Genomic DNA, 21,356 nt, shown 5'->3' with positions numbered 1-21,356 from the left:
AAAATAACTTTTTGTATTTTTCCAGTTATTCTGAAATATGTTATCTGCCTTACAAAGCTAGTAAATACATGGTCCCAGGCCAACAGGACACATTAGATTAGGATAATAAGAGGGGAGGGGAGGAAAGGATAGGACAAGGATGAAAATTATAAAAGTATATGGGTATTCATCCAGGGCAGGCACAAATGGGTATGGGTATGGATCATCATTCACATCACACATCCTGTCAGTACCTCACTCAAGACGGGGACACTAGTGATCCTACCAGTGGACCAGATTCAGTAATGAATTCTGGCCACACGCCATGTTACACATACACTAAGTAGTAGTAGTCAGATACATATATCTTAATGGTTCTGTTGTTGGTCTTTCCTTCCCCTAATCCATCATAGGCAAAATGGAAGAGGTGATTTTTTTAATAGGAATTCAAATGAAATGAGGGAGATGACTTAGCCCTCGTTTGGGGTGCAGTATTTGGGCATATGGAACAGCCTGAATGAAGACAAAGGCTATGTCTACACTGCCCCCGTTTTGCGTAAAAAATATGCAAATGAGGCAAAGTGTGGACTATCACCGTGCCTCATTTGCATAATTAATTAGGCTCCATTTTTGCACAAAACCCCCTCTTACGCATGAGCCGTTCTTCCAAATTTTTTTCAGGAAGAACAGCTCTTACGCAAAAGCCTCTTGTGAAAAAAGGAACCTAATTAATTATGCAAATGAGGTGCAGCTATATTCCACACTTTGCCTTGTTTGTATATTTTTTGCACAAAAGGGGGGCAGTGTAGACATAGCCAAAGACATTTGTAAAATATGTGATATAAAGGCTAAAATCAATCAGCAGTGGGGAGTGATCTGTAAAAGACCCCCAAATCACAAATGTAACTAGGGGTTGTACAAATCATCCTTAAAGATGAGAAGTTAGAATGTAATGTGTAGTGTAATGGGTAGCAGTATTTTGGATGAACTGGTTGGGATTGAAGCTAGGGTTTATTACAGAGTACTAGAGTGAGAAAGTGGAGATAGGACTGGAATAGCAAAGGATGCTACAGTTCAGAATTGAAGAGCATGGGTAGATCTGCATGGGAGTCCAATATAAATAATGTGTTTTCGTACAATAGATGCAATCACAACATAGTTATTCATACAGTCCTGGATCTAGCAGCTAAAACAGACTTCTATTCCTTGAACTTAAAGGAGAACCATATGTCAACAAATGTAAAATGCTGTGTATGCAACACCAAAAAGTCTCCCTGTAAAGAGTTTATAATTTAAAGGCATAGATGAATATAATACAAACAGTAATGAATAACAGTGTATAGATGTTAATGTGCAGGTAGACTTAACAGAACAGGTGGGATGCTCAAGTGAATTGAAGGAAAAAACAGCATGGGAATCAAACACCTATTGTTGTGAAACTCTCTGGGATGATTTTGTTATGCACAAAATATCTGAATTAAGGATGTGGTACCAGTCCTATTTAGAATTTTCCTTAAAAAACACTTTACATATCTAGTTTTTTTTACTCATTTTGTTCAATTCACTAATGTTTTAGTCTGATTTAAATTTCAGAAGCATGTCTGAGCCTGTTTCTTGCATCAGCCATCTTGGTAAAAAGGTGGTATAATCTGTGGTAGTAGGAACCAAATCTTCTTCTGGTGTAAATCTTTTGTAAGTCAAAGTAAATCTTTTAGTTCTGTAATGTAAATTTACAGACATGTGGAAGAATGTGTTGCTTTTTACAAGTTCGTAAAGTCTGAACCTGTATTAGCTCATCCCAAAAGTGACAGATTGAGAAATCTTTAAAAAAAAAAAAAAAAAAAAAAAAAAAAAGTATACAATGGGTCAATAGTGTTAACGCAACTCATAATTGTCCATTAGTAAACAGTGTTAAAATAAGGTCCTGGGTTTGTTATATAGACACCTCAGCCTGCTCAGTACCATGGCAAACACACCATTAAAATCTATTTAACCTTTATTAAGAGATAAAGAAAAAGGAAACAAAGCATTTAAAAATCTAAATTTTAATAAGGCTTTCATTTTAACATTCCTTGTTCCCTTTTCCTTTAGCTGAAAAGAGTTTAAGAAAAAAACATTTTGACAGTCTTAGATGGTACCAAAGGGGATAATTGCCCTTTTGGGGAAAAGAAAGGAAGTTCTTTGAGATGGGCTGTAGTTGCTGTTGTTGTTAAAGTCCAATTCTGTTTCATCCCAGATGGTGTTTGGGATTCAGCTGCAGCACATGTAGAGATGCAGCCTCTCCTACAGCCTCAGGAACTGCAGTGTCCTTTGTGACTCAGCCCTCTGGCCACATCACTATCTACATTCTACTCTTCCAGAGGAGTTTAGCTCCTCAATAGGCCTGTGCAGTCCTCTTGCTCACTACCTCAGCCCCTCAGTCAGTGGCTGGTAAGGGAACACAGGACTGCCCTCTTATCTTGGTTTTAGCTTAGGGTCCACAGCTCAGCAGTCTCAGCCTTCTCTCTCTGACCTCATGATTCTATCCCTGAGCTTCTTCCTACTGCTGAGTCCCCTTTTCTTTCTGAACATACCAGTTCCCCAAAGCCTCCTTCCTCTTCCAAGGGAGCAACTGTAAACAGAGACCTGTGTTTTCTGGGCATATCTGCCTTTTCCCAACAGCCCCTTCTCTTTCAATGGCTGGGCTTTATAGACCCCACCTCTCCCGGCCTAATTGAGCATCCTCAGCAACCTGCAGCCCATCAGAGCTCTATATGTGGCCCATGAGACATTTTGTTTACTGTTGCCCACGTGCAGGGTTGCAAGATTCCACTGGTTTCTAGTCAGGTAGGCTGTGTCTACATTGGCGCGATCTTGCACAAAAGCGGCCACTTTTGCACCAAAATTTGCTGCCTGTCTACACTGGCCGCGAGTTCCTGCGCAAGAACACTGACGTTCTAATGTATGAAATCAGTGCTTCTTGCGCAAGAACTATGATGCTCCTGCTCAGGAATAAGCCCTCTTGCGCAACTGTTCTTGCGCAAGAGGCCAGTGTAGACAGGCAACATGAATGTCTTGCACAAGAAAGCCCTATGGTTAAAATGGCCATTAGAGCTTTCTTGCGCAGGAGAGCGTCTACACTGGCAGGATGCTCTTGCGCAAAAGCATATCTCTTGCGCAAAGGCACATGCCAGTGTAGACGCTCTCTTCTGGAAGAGTTTTTGCACAAGAACTCTTCCTCAAAAGAGTTCTTGCGCAAAATCATGCCAGTGTAGACGTAGCCGTAAGGGTTTGTTTTCCCTGTTAGTTTTACTAAAGTGACACACACACAAAGCAAGGGCCCATGAAGTGCAGGGTATGCTGATTGCACATAACTTGGAGTGTAAGATCCATGCGTTCCCTTTGCATTCAGTTAAAATGCTGCTACCATTTAATTGGCACATCCCTCAAATTCTAAGTGTACAATCACAATTCGCAAAACAACACTATCCCAGGAGACCTTTTTTGGTTACAACAATCTTACAGCCCACTGAGATGGAGTGCTACTTATGCAGCCCGCTCATTAGCCTAGGCTGCCCATCACTGAGCTACCTGATGGGTTAACTGGATTATCTGGCCTGCATTAAAGCTTGCAGAGTGAGCGTGAAGTGTCACAAAAAGAATGGTGGGTGGAATAGTTTACACCCTCATGGTTTTATCTGCTAATTAGGCTTTGATTCTAACACACCAATTTTGATTTGCTAATTTCTGGTTCCGTATTTTTTCTTGTTTACCAAATATGAATTTAATGCAGTCTTTGAGTTTTGCTTGGATTAATTCCATTTTCTGTCTCTCTTTCAAACCTTTTTCCATCAAAATTTGTTGTAATAGGTTATTGTGACATCTTGTAAACTTATTATACTCACTTTTTACAGTGAACTTGTAAATTATGGTAAATTTGTAGGCCCAATTATTACAAGAGGTCCATTATACTTTCTGGATAGTTCATGTTTTAAGTTTATTTGTTTCAGGTTGGTATGTGTGTCACTGTTGGGGATGGAATGTCTGTCCTATGCAGTGAACAATTAATGATGGAGCAGTCTGTCAGACAGCAGTATGTTGTCTCCAGAAGGCTAAAAGGAATGAGTCATCAGTGGCTTTTCTACTCTCACTTCATTGTTGCTAGACTAACACATTTGGAGAGGAAACAAAAAACAGGACTGTGTAGCACTTTAAAGACTAACAAAGATGGTTTAATAGGTGATGAGCTTTCCTGGGCCAGACCCACTTCCTCAGATCACATTTCTACCACATTTGGAGAGGATACACTCTTATGCAACACAAGCTTTGTGATGATAAGATTCCAAGCAAGAGTAAGAGCACAAGTTGCTGGGAGGGAAATGTGAATTATCCACTAGTTCTCAATGTGTGTGTAATCAAAGAATAATCCTGTGGCACCTATATATTTTGGTTAGGCTCTAAGATGCCATGGGAGTACAACTTGTTTTTAAAGTTACAGGCTAACACAGGTATCCCTCTTTAATCAATTACTGTATACTTCTTCCTGTGATTTATGAAAAGGGGCATCAAGCCATGAATTGCTTAGCCTATGCTAGATCCTGAAAAGTGAGAGGCTCTAAGTTGTTGTTTTCTTTATGTGTACCATTAAGTATACACATATTGGGGATTTAAGCACAGTGAAAATGGTAGAATAGTGATAGAGATGTAGCCGTATTAGTCTGGGGTAGCTGAAGCAAAATGCAGGACAATGTAGCACTTTAAAGACTAACAAGATGGTTTATTAGATGATGAGCTTTTGTGGGCCAGACCCACTTACAGTGCATCACTGGAGTATGTAAATATTTTGAGGCAGAGTCACTAGTAGGCACTGTGATGCAAAGCAGTTCCAGCCATTCAAAGAAGTCATAAACCCAGTTTAATTGCTCAGTTAAATTTAAATTGTGATTGTATCTGCTTTATAATGTAGGAGCAGTAGAAAGGATTTGGCCCCTTGAAAGGTAAACAGTCACAACCCTTGATTCTTCGTTGGGCACTGTGTGTGACATTGGGATGAATTAAAAGATTGCGGGTGAGAGATTTCTTAATCCAGCATCCGTTTTTCTCTCTCAGGGGATGGAGGATCCTGCAGTGTGTTTCAAATAAGACCTTCGCAGCCTCACTCACAGGCCGTGTGATTTATGTGTGGAAATCTCCCCGCCTGATCTCATGATAATCCGAAACACGAACCCTCCCCCCAAGCCCAAATCTTGCATGGCCCCCTCTCTAGTGAAGGATGCTGAATCTGGCGCCGCCGCATCCTGGCTTTGCCTGCTATCAGGCACCCCCGTTTGCATGAAGTGGGCAGTGCCAGGCGCTCCGCACCGCCCAGCCAGAAGTGAGAGCAGAGATGGAAGCCGGGAAGCTCTTCCCCCTTCTCTGAGCCGGCAGATCCGGGTCTTGTGGTCTAGACTGACGTGGTCAATCGAATCAAAACAGAAGGGGAAAGGTTCCGCAGGACTGGTTCCTGGGGCTGAACCGCGGCTGTTTCTGCCTGTCGAGCCCCAGCAGCCGGAGAGAAGGCGGCGGCGGAGACAGCAGACACAGCCCCAGCCTCCAGGGTTAGGTGAGTGTCTGTTTCTCTCTACACTGAGTCTGCAGGTTTGGTCTGTTTCTACATTCGGGGGACGAAAGGGGGAGGGAGAGTGGATAGGCAGGGAAACTGCCTCTTCCAGCTGCGTTGCTGTGCAGAGCCAGATTCGATCAAGAAAGTTTCAGAAAAGCCACCTTTCAGCTCTTATTTACACTGCGATCTGTGAAACTGGAAAAGCCTTTCCGGGTAAAGGGTAGAAGCTCTAACGCTGGAAACGCTGAAAACTGGACTGAATAATAACAACTGCACTTACAATAACAATCACAACAGTATGCTGAGCCTAAGGCCATAGGTTAGGTGGATCTAAGTGAGGCTATTTGAGCTCACCTTTAAATTTGATTTACGAATTTAAGTCAGTTGAAGAACAAAAAAATCTCTTCTCAGACATCTAGGTGTCAAGAAAAAATGCACTACTAGCTGTCTTGGAAATTTTGTTTTGTTTTAAACTAGTGTGACATATGTACACTTTATATTTGGTAATGTAATTTAGTTATTTTACATGCAAAGTTATTCATATTTCTCAGGTTGTGCATGACATCGTCTGAGTTAAAATAATATTTTGTTAGCTAAATCAGTTTTGTATTCACTCTTTGCCATTATAACTAGTGAAATTTTGGGAGAATTTAAAAAAATTATTGAGGGACAGATAATCCACTGCAGTATGTCTGAGCTATTGTGCTTTCTGAAAAAGCATACACATCTGTATAGTTGAAATCAGATTACATTTTGCCAGCCATATTATTGGAAAAAAGTTAGTGTTATATTATTAGTTTCTATATGTGTTTGGAATATGTGATTCTGCTCAGTGCTCCTTCATAATGCTATTGTGATATGTGTTTATAGAATATTTTATTGAAGTAGGAACCTCTTTCAGAATACACAGGTACCACATATGATTATTTCTACTATCCATATATAATTATTTGTACTGTCCTACAACTCACCCAGGGTACATCTACACAGCAAAGTTATTTTGGAATAACTGATGTTATTCTGAAATAACATAGTCCACATCTACATAGCAAGTCACTATTTCAATATAATGTCAAAATAATGTCGAACTGGAGGACTTCTTACTCCAACTCCTGTAACCCTAATTTTACAAGGAGTAAGGGAAGTCGGAGGAAGAGTGCTCTTTTTCGGATTTCCCACTGTGTAGACAGCACCAAAAGCCAAAATAAGCTATTTCAACTTAAGATACGCAATTGACGTAACTCAAGTTGTGTAGCTTATTTCGGCTTTAGCCCTGCTGTGTAGACATGGCCCCCAGTGACTTCAGTAGGAGTTCTGAGGGCTTAGTAGGTGTTCAGCCCCTCTCCAGATTTGAACTCTTTGTATGTGTTTGTGTGCGTGAATTTTAAAGACTAATGCTTCTTCTGCTTCTAAGCTCTTTGGTACAGAGAGACTTTATATTTTGTCTTGTACAAAGCTGAACATTCTGCCTATGCTCATAGCTAAGTTTTCAAAAGTGGTCTCAAATATTATGTACCTCAGATTTTGGATATGTAAACTGAGTTACAAAAAATTAGCAGCCATTTTTTTTAAATGTTGGCTTTAATGCATAATGTGATCACTAAGGAAAGTCTCAGAATTGTGAGTAGGAACATAAGAGAATTCTTACAAGAGCTATTTACTGGAATGGGGCCTTACTGACTTTGGTCATTGCTATAAACTGTGTTTCCAAAAGCAGATCTCATTTAATAGACTTCAACATTTAAAAAAAACAAAACAAAAAACTAATTTTGATTCCTTGCAAAGTACAGTGACAGAAAAATAAATCCTACATAATCCCACTGAATTCTCTATATTTGTCTGGCCTGTCCAGATTCAAGAATTCTGACTAATTATTTATAGAAATGTAGCCGTGTTAGTCTGGTGTAGCTGAAACAAAAAACAGGACTATGTAGCACTTCAAAGACTAATAAGATGTTTTATTAGGTGATGAGCTTGCGTGGGCCAGACCCACTTCCTCAGATCAAAACTTTTGATCTGAGGAAGTGGGTCTGGCCCACGCAAGCTCATCACCTAATAAACTATCTTGTTAGTCTTTAAAGTGCTACATAGTCCTGTTTTTTGTTCTGACTAATTATTATTACTGACAGTTTAAAGTTTGACCTGCTGTATTCTGATAATCTTGATACTGCAGTGTGACTAGTGAAAGCAAATGACAACATAGAGAGTGTACTGTTAATCTAATGATTAGAGGTGTTAAATCCTGGTTGCCATTCTTCCTCTTGCCACTACTGACCTGGGCAAGTTAATTCACGTTTTTGTTTTTTATTTTCTCTTTAGTCAATATGTGGAAATAACAATTCTTGCTCTTGCCCACATCCAAGAGGTGCTGTGTGGATTGATACTTCTGAAGAGATTTAAGATCCTAGTATGAAAGATCCTATAGAATTGCAAAGTAGCATTACAATTGTTATCGGTCTACTTACGGATCAGATCAGCTATGCTTCTTTGCTCATGCATGTCACACATCCCTGGTCATTCTTTGGCCCTCTCTTGGCGTATGAACGACAAGACCCTACCACAGATCTGAGATGGCAGTAGCAGCCAATGAATGGCTGTAGTGTTTTTCTATGACATAGGTAGCTGATTTCTCATTTTAGTCATATTTATTATATATTTTTCTATGTAGTTTCTTATACTGCACATATCACCACAGTTTTAGAATACCTTCTCCCTCCCTTCTTTGTCTCCACTGAATTCTCAGCACATAGCCCAATCATTTGGGCAACATCCTGGTACCAGTATTTAATCCTGAATCCAAACAAAAATCAACATGATAAGAATTGCTGATGGCATACATCATTCTTAAAATGTTGTCAGTATAAATGGCATTTTGCAGTGCTGTTTAGGATTTATTCATCATTTCATAACTGGAGAGATAAGGTCTGTTTTTATAAAGTGGAGTTCTGACTTTGGAGAAAGTGAGCTTCATGTTCAATTCTTGTTTGTCTGTTTCTCATTTCCTACTTTCATATATTTAGCCTTTAGAAGTACTGATGTGTGGGTTTTATTTGCATAACAGACTGTCATAAAAAAAACCCCGATAGTCATGCTTCAGAGTACATTGTGTATTTTAGGTACTAAACAACCCCCTTAAAAGGCCCCATCTTTCTCCCACTGAAGTCCATTGCTGTAGAATTGGTCGCTAATATTGTACATTGAAAGTCTCAGTAGGGCCTCAAATAGAATAGAAGTAATGTGACTGTATCTCTGAATATGAATGAAGTTGATGGAGGAAACTGGTATTTGCCTGGCAATGCAAAATGTCACATACTTATTTCTGTGTTTTTACACAGATCTGGTAGTTAACAGCGAATGCAAACGTATTTTAACAGATTATACATGGAGAATTTTATATTCCAAATATATCTGCAAACCACATTCTAGAGCAAATTAGAGCAAACTGAACGTGATTTGTATACTTTTAACTCTCAGATAAACCAAGAATGCATTTTATTCAAACTTTGTAGTCTGCATATTTAATTAATTAATATTTTCTTTATAAACCTTTTTTTGCGTTCAGGGACAGTTCTTGCATTCCAGTTGCTAATATAGGATCCAATTTTGTAAGAAGTGGAATGCCTTCTGGGAGGTCTGAGTGCTCTCAAATCCCAAGTCAAATAAAAGTTGAAGATATTCAGTACTTAGCATGGTCTGACTTGTAGAATCAATTCCTGCAGTTCTTTTCAAGTAAAACTGCATTAACTTTAGCAGGCTGGCTTCTTTCAACCTCTAGAGTCTAGCTTCCCTTCATTGGTACCTGCCTCATGAAATTCTCCTGGGAAAGGGTTCCTCAACATATAAGGGATCCACTCAGGAGCTTATCCAGCCTCAGCACGTGTTAATTCCTTAGTAAACCCTTCATAGAATTTGATAGAGGTAGAGAGCAGGTTTATATTTTGTGCCCTTGTTCTTCTATCCCATCCCCATTCAATCATGGATCCTTAGCAGTACAGAGGGACCACCTGGGTCAGAAGAGACTGTTGCTCTGGAGGTGAGTGATCTTGCCTTTCATGTAAGTTAAGAGATCTTTACACAACTTCCCCTCCAAATGTTCCTTGGCAAGATGATTAGGGTGTTTTAAATTTGCATGGATGTCAGTTTGTTTAACCATATGCTGCACAGACTTCAGTTAAAGTAGCTACCTTATATTTTGAAGGTAATGAGATGCATTCATAAGACTGTTGAAGTAAATGGAGTTTCAGGATAAATGAACTTGACACGGAGTCCAATCTTGTTCTGAGGCTGCAACAGATATACACTCGTTAAAACTTTTGACTATCTTGCATCAATTTAAATACGGTTGAATTCTTACTACTTATTCTTTGTCTGATCCAAAACATTTAACATCTTTAAGAGAAAGCAAAACATATTAGAAAAGAATGGAACAATCATCTTAAAGATATAGGACCAATTTCTGTTTTGGAATAAGCAGGTTTAACTCTATTGATTTCCACTAACTACTCTTAACATCTGGTGACCTCTTTGACTTAAAACCAGTCTTTTTGGTGTAATAAACAAAGTCAATTTGTGTATTTTCTATTGGTCTGTCATAAAAACTTTATTCTTGTAGTACAGTATTTTTAGAAACCTTGGAATATTGGATCTCAACATTTCATATGTCAAAAGCCTCCTTAGAAAAAAGAACAGTCCAGTCATATGAAGCTGTAGTATTTGTAAAGCAGTTAACTGTTTAAATAGTACTGTACATCTAAATCATTAATCCTTGAACCTGCCAAACCTATTATAACTGTTGGCTCTCAGCACCCTTGACAGTCAGGCAACTTATTTAGATGGCTAAATATACAACTAGATGCCCACATTAAAAATCATGTTAAAAGATTTTTATGATGGGCCTATAGCAAGTATATGAATATTCTTATTCATGAACTACACCGTAGTGACTCTGTTCAAGCCAGTGAGGTTGCTGTATGGTTGACCTTCATAAGAACAACCATATTTGTTCAGACCGAAGATCCATCTAGCCCAATATCCTGTCTTCCCACAGTGGCCAATGCCAGGTGCCCCAGAGGGAATGAAGAGAACAGGTACTCATCAAGTGATCCATCCCCTGTTGCCTATTCCTAGCTTCTGACAAACAAAGGCTAGGGACATCATTCCTGCCCATCCTGGCTAATAGCCATTGATGGACCTAACCTCTCTGAATTTATCTAGTTCTTTTTTGAATGCTGTTAAAGTCTTGGCCTTCACAACATCCTCTGTCAAGAAGTTCCACAGGTTCTCTGTGCATTATGTAAAGAAATACTTACTTTATTTGTTTTAAACCTGCTACATATTGATTTCATTTGGTGACTCCTAGTTCTTGTGTTATGGGTGCAAAATAACTTTTCCTTATTTACTTTTTCTACACCAGTCATGATTTTATGACCTCTATCATATCCCTCCCCATAGTCATCTGTTTTCCAAACTGAAAAGTCCTAGTGGCAGCCATTCCATACTTCTCATCATTTTTGTTGCCCTTTTCTAAACCTTTTTCCATTCCATTTTTTTTTAGATGAGGAGATCACATCTGCACATATGATTCAAAATGTGGGTGTACCATGGATTTATAAAGAGGCAATAATATATTTTATGTCTTATGTGTACCTTTCTTAATGATTCTCAACATTCTGTTTGTTTGTGGGGAGTTTTTTTGACTGCCACTGCATATTGATTGGATGTTTTCAGAGAAATATCCAGAATGACTTTGTCTTTTGAGTGGTAACAGCTAATTTTAGACCCCCAACATTTTATATGTATAGTTCGAATAATTTTTAGAAAAAGCTTCCTTCAAAAGAGAGCATCTGAACCTCAAAACCGGATCAAAAAAGCGATCTGCTTTTTCAAAAGAGAGTGTCCAGACTGCATGGATGCTCTCTCAAAAGAAAGCCCTGATTGCTATTCACAGAATAGCCACAGGGCACCTGTGCTTTTTTTCAATAGCCTCCTCTTTCGAAAACGGTGTTCTTCCTCGTAATTTGAGGTTTACCAATGTCAAAAAAACTCCTGCGTTCTTTTGATTTAATTTTGAAGGTTTGTAGTGTGGACGCAGGTGAAGTTTTTTTTTTTTAAAGGGCAGTTTTTTTGAAAAAACAATGTAGTCTAGACATACCCCATGAGAGGATCTTCTTCCCTCTTATCCCATGACAGTTTACTTTGGTTAAGAGCCTTTGGTGAGGGACTTTGTCAAAGACTTTCTGGAAATCTAAGTACACTATATCCACTGCATCCTACTTGTCTACATGCTTGTTGACACCCTCAAAGAATTCTAGTAGATTGTTGAAATATGGTTTTCCCCTCACAAAAACACTTTGATTCTTACCAATAAATTATGTTCCTCTCTGTATCTGAAAATTATCTTCTTTAGCATATTTTCAATCAGTTTGCCCAGTACAGGCAGTCCCCGGGTTACGTACAAGATAGGGACTGTAGGTTTGTTCTTAAGTTGAATTTATATGTAAGTCGGAACTGGTACATATTGTAAGGGAAACTCTAGCCAAACATTTCTCCAGAGCTGTTTTATTCTCCCACACCTCACTTCCCTCAGTCCTTTATTCTCAAGCTGAGGTGTCTGCTGAGAAAAGCCGCTCCGCGTCTCCCTGGTCTGCTGGGGAGGGCGCTAGCTTCGCGTCTCCCTGGTCTGCTGGGGGGAAGCACCTAATGTGGGGTTGCCTCACCCCATTTGTAAGTAGGGATCCGATGTAAGTCGGATCCATGTAACCCAGGGACTGCCTGTACTGAAATTATGCCTGTAATTGCCATGATCACTTATGAAGCCCCTTTTAAAAATTATGTCCTTATGCATCTCCCTTTCTTTTTCCTATGCCTGCTCTTTCCTTCTCTATACAGTCTGCAATGTTCATTCTCTAGGCTCTCTGTTCAAGGTCTGATGCAGCACTGGCTTGAAGGATCTTGCAGAACATGTTCTCCCACATTCTCTTTTTTCTCCTGCTTCTCTGGGTCAGTTGTTTCATTGATGTACACAGAGTCCCACTTAAGGCCTCAATAGCTGCAACTACAGATAAAACACACAAAGGTAAGATTGTCAGGATAGTAAGAACAAAATGCTATACTTAAGAGTCATGATTCCCCCCCCCCCTTGCTTTTTAAAAGCACCCCTTTGCTCTTCTAAAACTGGACTGGGGAACCTACAGTCCTTTGGATAGATCCAGCCTGCTGCTTATTTTCATCTGGCCCATGGCAAGTCTCTGTCCTGGAAGCCCCAAGACTTGGTCCTTCCCTTTGAGGCTGGTGCCACGAGCACCAGCTTGTCCTGGTGCCAGGGGAAAACTAGGGTTGCCAGGCCATTAAAAATCTGGTCAGTTCCATGCAGCTCCCAGGAGTGGCTGGCATGTCCCTGTGGCTCCTGGGCACAGGGAAGCTCTGTGATCGGTCTCTACTCCCAATGCAGGCACCACAGCTCCTGATGGCAGGGGTGGCACCTGTGGGGGGCAGGCAGCATGCATTGCATAGAGCTCCCTTGCTGCACCTCCACCTGGGGCTGGACATGCTAGGAGCATTCCAGGAGCAGCGCAGAGCCAGGGCCGGCTGTGAGCCTGCCTTAGTCCCCTCTGCCTATGACTGGAAGCTGCCTGAGGTAAGTGTTGCCCACCCTGAACTCTCACCCCAAGCCCTCTGTCCCAGTTCAGAACCTCCTTTTGCACCCTAACTCCCTCCATTGAGCCCGTATCCTCGCTCCAGTCCTGAGCCCACCCCATACTCCAAACTATATGGACCCAGCTCCAAGCTTCCTTCTGCACCCAAACCCCTCATCCCAGCCCCACCCTAGAGCCCATGGTTGCTTTCTTGCCCCACTGCAGAGAGAAGCCCTGAACTCCTTCAACCTCTGCAGGGCTGTGTGTAGCCTGCAATTGACTTTTGTCGGTCAATGGCTCTGGATAGAAAAGATTCCTCGGTCCTGCTCTAAATTATTAAACAAGACAAGCGCATTGACTCTTCTGCTTTGGCTTTCCTGGTTCCTAGTGCCATATTTAGCTCAAGCCACAGTGAGTAAGACCTGCCATACATAGATGAGGGAAACGAGGAAACTGCTTGGTTATCTGAAAGTGTCAGACGAGAGCACTGAATGCTGGCACTATTTTTCATAGGTGTTCGTGGTATAGCTGATATCTCATTCCAGACAGTAACAAAGGTAGAGAAAGCACTCGTGCTGGTGATGTCCCAAGGGCCTGTATGCTACTACTATATGTATTGCTGCGGTTCCTGCTGGAGTAATTGCTGCAGAGAAGAAATAAGGCTGACATCCCAGGAATTCTTCTAGTTTAATTCAGGGTGGATATCTTTTGTACATAAACAAACTGTTCCACAAGTCCACCACCACCATCCTGCCTAACTCTAGAAAGGAATGAAAAGTTCTGCCTCTGCTTTTTGTAACACCAACTCTTCTAGTACAACTATACTAGTGAAAAGTCAAAAGCTATGTCCTGCTAATTTGGAAGCATCATCCTTGTAATGGAATATTTATTTACACATTTACCCAAAGTTTCTTTCCCTGCTTCATACTTGACCAAGTTTGACTGGCGGGGTTGGCTGGACTGCAGTGGAGTCAAAAACAGGTCCTGGCTTGCCACATGTCGATCATTCAGTCATCTGCCCTCCATACTTCTCCTCTTCCTTGTCCACCTCCTCCTCGTCACTGTTCATGACAGGTGCCTGTGACTTGGAGCTATCTATTGTGGTGTACTAGGGTGTGGGAGTAGCTCTGCCAAGTATGGCATGCAGCTTGTAAAAACAGCAGGTTTGCAGCTCAACGCCACATCAAATGTTAGCCCCTCTGGCCTTCAGGTATGGCTGTGGCAGCTGTTTGGCTTTCATGCAGCGCGGCTTCAGGGCCCTGTTGTACCCTCTTCTCCTGCATCCCCTGAACAATCTGCTCATAGATGGCAAAGTATCTACAGCTGGTTTGGAGCTGTCTTTATAGCCTCATCCCCACAGCCTAAAAGATCCAATATCTCTAGTCTGCTCCAGACAAGAGTATGTTTGGTGAGTGTAGCTGGCATGGTCAGCTTAGAAGTTGCACAAAACAGCAGAGAGCAGATAGAGATATGCTCACCAAATTGGACAACCGGGTTTTCCCAAAATTTGTGGGAATTTAAAATGTGAGGAGGAGGTGCTTCTGGTCTATATGACCCCAGGTAGCCAGGCTAATAATTGTGACCAGAATGATCAATGTCAGGCATTCAGGGACAACTGCTGGAGAACTCTTGTGTTGACATGAGTAATGGAGTGTCTACACTGGAGGTAGGCAATAAGATGGAGGCGGTTCTCCAGGGTTAGTCCCTGCGGACTGCCACCACTTTATTTATCTGCAAGAGCTGCAAGTGCCTATACCTGCAGAGGCACAGGTAAGTAGAACGGTGGCAGTTTGCCAGGGACTAACCCTGGCAAACCACTTCTAGCCCATGGGCCTATTATTGCTCACTGCTGCTCTACATTCATGCTGTGTTGACCGTCATACACTGATCTTGGCCTTAATGCGTCTCAGAAAACGGTGTTGCTATGTCAATATAATTGGGCACTTACCTAGGTGAGAGACAAATTTAAATACAGACAAGTCCACAACTAGGACAATGCCAAGTAGTTTATGTTAATCTAACTTTGTAGCATAGACCAGGCTTTAGCCTAAAGCCACAGCTATTGGTACCAGAACTCAGGCGTCTTACCAAAAGGTTATACACCCTGTGAAGAAGAATACAGGCTTTTCCAGTAGTTAAATTTTATGATAAATAACTTGTGTTTTATTATGAAACCTAAAAATTAATTATAAAAAAATCATGAGTGGCATTTGAAACAGTAAGGTCCACTCACGCCCCTGCACCTTAGCCTTGTGGAAGCTCATAGGAGGCAGGCTGGATGTGCTGTGGTGGGTTGTCTATCTTTGTTGCTGCTCCTCCATCCTGCCCCTGTGAAGACTCTCAGAAGACCCCTTTACTCCTGTTTTCCCTTTAACTGATCTCTTGGTCAGATGCCAGCTCCTTATGAGCCACTTTGCATAGAGCCCTCGGCTGCCTGTAGCTTATACCATAGCACTCTCATTCCAGGATGAAGTGGCACAGCATGGAAGTGCATCTAGTGAGGGTGTAACAGTGACACCAGCCTGTATCTCAAGTCCAGTATCTGCGGTTTTGTCATCTTGGTGTGTTGTGTTAGAAACAGTAATAAAAGATGCAGACAGCTCTTGTCGCTTAAGAGACTGGCAGTAGCTGCTGGGGGAAATGGGGACAGGAATGCTGGAGGAAATAATGAGGATATTGGAGAGTGAAGAAACACAACAAAAGCCAGAAAGTAGGGAGACCCACCTAGATATTGGATGCTGTAGTCCCTACTTAGGCAGAAACTCCCATTGAATTCCATGGGAATGATGGCTGTGGAATCTAGCCCCACATTTGTTTTCTGAGCTAATCAGAACGAAATAGGTCAATAACTACAGTGAACAACTCCCTGTACTGCAATAATATCTGTCAGACAAAATGATTAAATCTCTTCTAGTCATTTGGTATAATAGAAATAAATGTAGTGTCCCTAGAACACATAATGTTGAAGTGAAGCTGAAACATTTATCTAGCAGCAGGAGGATGTTATCCTTGCACAATGTTCTTGTCAGCTGACATCTTTCATTAATTAGCTTTTATATCAAGAGATATTTCCTACAGAAGAATTCATGTTTTTAACAGAAGGGTGACCAGCTGCTGACACTTGGATTTTGCAATAACTCGATATCAAATACAAAATGGGTTTTACAACATGTAGATTTATTTCTAAACTATGATTGGATCTGGGTAATTTGCTCCCTTTCAACTATTTTGACCACAAGAAATAAGCCACCTACATGTGAATAAGCATATACATTGAAAATATAAAAATGGTTCTTCTTTAGCTTCTGCTCTGAATTCAGTGCTGATGAAAGATGACAAGCTGTTAGCCTAGGCCCTAGGCTATTGAAATATTCTTTCTCTCCAAAGAATGAGGACTACCAAAAAGTATACCAGTCAGTGATAACTGGAACAATGGATTTGAAATATAGACACTTGTCTTCTAGGACAAAATACAGGACTATGTAGCACTTTAAAGACTAATGAGATGGTTTATTAGGTGATGAGCTTTCGTGGGCCAGACCCACTTCCTCAGATCAAATAGTGGAAGAAAATTGTCACAACCAAAGGATACAATTAAAAAAATGAACACATATGAAAAGGACAAATCAAATTTCAGAACAGAAGAGGGATGGGGGGGGAGAAGGTAAATGTCTGTGAGCTAATGTCTCTGGCCCACGAAAGCTCATCACCTAATAAACCATCTTGTTAGTCTTTAAAGTGCTACATAGTCCTGTATTTTGTTTCAGCTACACCAGACTAACACAGCTACATTTCTATCACTTGTCTTCTAGGGACTGAACTAAGACTTTGTCTACCACCAAACTTTTACTTGTTCAGTTATACTGATTTAAAAACTCCCGTGTGAACACTTTTTTCCCCTTAATTTGAGTGGCTTATTTAAATTTATTTTAAAACCGTTCCTACCAGCTTTCTCTAATCTGAAACAAGCTCTGCTTAAACCAGAATATGTGTATTTTGGCAGATGTCTTAAATAACACCTTGAGTTAAACTAATGCAACTTGGCAGATAGGTAAGCCTTAAAGCTTCCCTCCCCATCCTTGTATAAAATGCCAGCTTGCTAACAAATGGAAGTGCTTTCAGTTTCTATATTCTTGGAACCACATCCTACTAGGGACGTGAATAGTTAATTGGTTACCTGCTAAGCATCACCCTTAATGGATGATGCTTACCGGGTAATGGCTAACCATTACCTGGGAGCAGCCCCCTGCCCACAGGCAGAGGGGCTACTCCAGCCCTGCAGAGCTGCCAGCTCTCAGCCTACATGGACTGGGAGCCAGCAGCCTCGCATGCGGCTGGACTGCCAGCTATGGGCTGGGAGCTGGCAGCCCTACCCCTGCTGCCGAGCCCAGCACAAGGGCGGAAGAAGCCGGGCTGGAGCAGCCGCTGCCCACATCACAGAGGCCTCTCCAGTCTGCCTGTGGAGATGGCCACCGCCTGCCCACCCTCATTTAATCAGTTAACTAGTTAAACTAATCAAACAGGTTAAGTTAATGCTTACCTGGTTAACTAATTAAACAGGATTTTACATCTCTACATCCTACCCCATTGATTTCAATGTGAATTTTGCAGATACTGGAATGGAAGGAAGATTGTGATTATCAGGAAGACGAGAGCTAGTGATCCTCCACAGATGTGGGAGACTCCCTCTCGCATTAATTTTCTGAGGCAATCTTGTACCACCCATTATTTTAAAGTCTATTTTGTAATCTTGTTTCATACTCTTTTTTTTTCTTGGTTTTTCCTCTCCTTTTGCTCAGAACTGTCCCTCACTCCTTCTGACCTTGTCCACAATATAGACTTTCTGAAATTCTTCCATCATTGTTTACCTTTATTGCAGCTTCATTTCATTGCATTGGTATGGTGCTGCTGTAGACTGGTGTTCCTTCATGTGCTGCTCAGAGCAGATCTAAATGACACGGTGGTAAAAATCCCAGTGGCCTAACACATGTACCTTTGCTAGAATAATTAGAGATGCACCAGTGCTAGAACAACCATGGGAGAGCATCAGAAAATCCTCAGGATGTTTATAGTTTCTGTTTTAAGAATTTCCTTCTCCAGTCAGTAGCCCCCCTCCCCACTTCAGCCTGTCTTTGCTCTCGATCCCCTTCATTAGCCAGTGCATGGCCCTGAGATACCTCCAGTATTCCTTCAGTTAATACAACTCTTCTGTTTTTGTTTCTTCTTAATTGGTTATTTAAAGTGAATTTGGTGCTTGTGAGAGATGGACTATCCTGGAAAATGAAGTCCTACTTTACTTACAGATAAAGTGCTTCTCAGACAACAGCTGTGCAAGCTTCCTCTTCAGTGAGCCACTCAAGCATGCCTCAAATCTAACATAGCTCAGAGAGTAGTTCACTCTCAAGGCCTACTGTGTCCTTAGCCTCTTTGACCGGTGTTTACGTATGTGTGTGAAGTAGACTTTTCCATGAAGAAATGAATGGCTCGGTTTAATTTGCATTGAAAAGTTCAACTGGGATCTGTTTAATTATCCTGAGTAAAGTTTCGGTGCAAAAATAAACTCACCAGCTCATCAAATTGCAGAAGGAGCTTCAGGGGGACATGTGTAGCTGCTTTCAAGTGCAGAAAGAGCTTTCCCCTCTTGGAATAATGAAGAAAGACAAGGGGGAGAATTATTTTAAACTTTAAAAGTATTGCTATGGTTGAGAATACACATTGGATCCTGTAGTAACTGCAAAACCATTTCTGTGTGGTTGATGTTATTTTTCTTTCAGTAGATAACAAAGCTAAGTCACTAATCTGAATCTGGGAGAAGCAGTGGGAGACATCCATAGCTGGAGCCACATCTGAAGCAATGGGAGCACTCAAGTGGCAGGCTCTACTTTCACATTAGAGAGCAATGATGCTATTCTTCCTTTGTAGCCTGGACAGACAAATGCCCTCCTCTTCCCCCAACTCCATCAGGAGATCCAGTTAATGTCACCAGTTGAATTCCAATAAAAAACGAAACTGCACAGGTAACAGACCATGTGAGGAATGGCTATGAATAGTGCTCTGGAAATCTGTGGCTCTTTGTAGGGTGCTAAGTCCTGATTTATTGAAGTCATTGGGAGCTCTATCACTTGCTTTAGTGGAAGCTGGATCAAGCTGCAAGTAGAGAGAGCTGCTGTGAGAGAAAATTGCTTTACAATGGAAAGGGGGTTAAAAATTCCAGGGGGAAAAATGCACCGTGCTGCAATATCTGAGCTTCAAATAGTGTAGATAAATACTTGCTTAAACAATTTCCCCTAGAATATAAAGACTTCAGGGCTGGTGCTGGTACAATGACCTGTTCTGGTGCTTGAATAAGGAGCTCCTGAGCAAGGAGGGCTAAGCCATTTCCTCTTGGTTCCAGTGCCAAGTCATGACTGCGCTGCCCTTATATTCTAGATCATATTTCTAAAATGCATTGGGGATTATGATTTGTCTCTTGTGTGTTTTGTCTCTATAGTATTGAATCCCTCTACTGCCTTAGCGATGTGTATTTTCTAGCTACATTCCGTTTACCGCCCTCCTCTCCACCACACACATTGTCTCTCTTTTCTTCTTACGTTATTTAGACACACTTTTCTATCTTCTGATACGCTCTCTGTTACCTTACCCTCTCCCATTGTCTGATTTTGGATTTACCTATTTATTCCTTTCTTTACTAACTTGGTTTTTAATGGTGTATGGTATCTCTGGTACTGCTCTCTCTGTTCTTTTACCATTAATCCAGTGGTATGAAATTTACAAGATTTTTGATACACCAGAGAATAGTTTCAGAGGCCAGGATTTTCATTAAAGTTGTTGCAGGTGAAGTCACCCTTTAAAACCTTTTATCAATTTCTTTATTCTTTTAAATGTGGCCTTAAAGTGCTACATTGAAAGAGAAACACTTAAATACACTAATTTGTAATTTTTAAGACAATAAACTATGTTCTAGCTGAACCAGAAGTTACATGGAGGAAACACATGGGCTATGTCTACACTGGCGCTATCTTGCGCCAGAAATATGCAAATGTGGCTAAGTGTGGAATATTGCTGAGCCTCATTTGCATATCTAATGAGCCGCCATTTTGTGGAAGATGCTTTGCGCCAGAAGGAGCTGTCTACACTACCCCTTCTTGCGCAAGAAAAACCCTCTTGCTCAATGCCGTTACGCCGATTATTTTCAGGAATAACGGCATTGTGCAAGAGGGTTTTTCTTGCGCAATGAAGGGGCAATGTAGACAGCTCCTTCTGGCGCAAGAGCCTCTTCCGCAAAATGGCGGCTCATTAGATATGCAAATGAGGTTCGGCGATAATTCCACACTTAGCCTCATTTGCATACTTCTGGCACAAGATCGCGCCAGTGTAGACATAGCCTTGGTGAAATTCAGTGGATTATGCAGGAGACAGCCTAAATAATCATCATGTTCTATTCTGGCTTCAATTTTCATGAATTTATGAACTTGTACTTTTCATAACAAGTGATGATGTAAGAAGGAAGGGGGGAGATGGAGATTTCCAAATACATTAGACTCATAGAGCCATTCATCTTTTTGCTGACATTTCCTAACTTTGTTTTGTTGCACATGTTTTTTCTGGAAAATATTTGTATTCGGAAGTGGACTTTGCCCAAGACCCTCATATTCAGGTCCCTACCAAATTCACAGCCATGAAAAACATGTCATCCCCCATGAAAACTGGTCTGCTTCCTTGAAATCTAGACTTGTGTGCTTTTACTTTATATTGTACAGATATCATGGGAGAGACCACTAGGATTGCCAGGTGTTCGGTTTTCACCCGGACAGTCCATTATTTCTGGCCTCTGTCTGGTAAAAAAAACAAAACAGAAAATACCGGACACATAAGATGTACAGTATTTTCTGTTTTTCTTGGATGGAAGGCCGGTAGGGACATTCTTCTCTGTCGTGTCTGGCATGGGGAAGCAAAGAATGAGGGGATTCTTAAAGGTGCAGTGACCTTTTTTTTTTTTTGCTCAACAACTTTCGTCTCCTGTGTTTTTTTGTTTGTTTTTTGTTCTGTTTTGGGGATTTTTTTTGCTCAACCAAGTTTCTTTCCTGCCATGTTCGGGATTTTTGGTGAAAGCATCTGGCAAGCCTAGAGACCACTGTTTCTCTAATTGGGGGGGGTCCTGA

At 41.1% G+C, this 21,356-nt stretch overlaps 1 protein-coding gene across 1 annotated transcript in view; it reads left to right on the top strand.

Annotated features, from left to right (window-relative positions):
- The first annotated feature begins 5,335 nt into the window (after positions 1–5,335).
- SMIM14 (small integral membrane protein 14) overlaps positions 5,336–21,356 on the top strand; it is a 57,790-nt gene continuing 41,769 nt past the window's right edge. Inside the window, exon 1 of the mRNA XM_006129505.4 lies at positions 5,336–5,560. The gene's annotated coding sequence lies outside the window, so the exon portion shown is untranslated. The remainder of the gene's footprint in view (positions 5,561–21,356) is intronic.

Source organism: Pelodiscus sinensis, chromosome 4 (genome assembly GCF_052426305.1).
Source record: "Pelodiscus sinensis isolate ZL-2025 chromosome 4, ASM5242630v1, whole genome shotgun sequence".
Lineage (NCBI taxonomy): Eukaryota > Metazoa > Chordata > Testudines > Trionychidae > Pelodiscus > Pelodiscus sinensis.
This window is presented reverse-complemented; position numbering and strand designations above follow the sequence as displayed.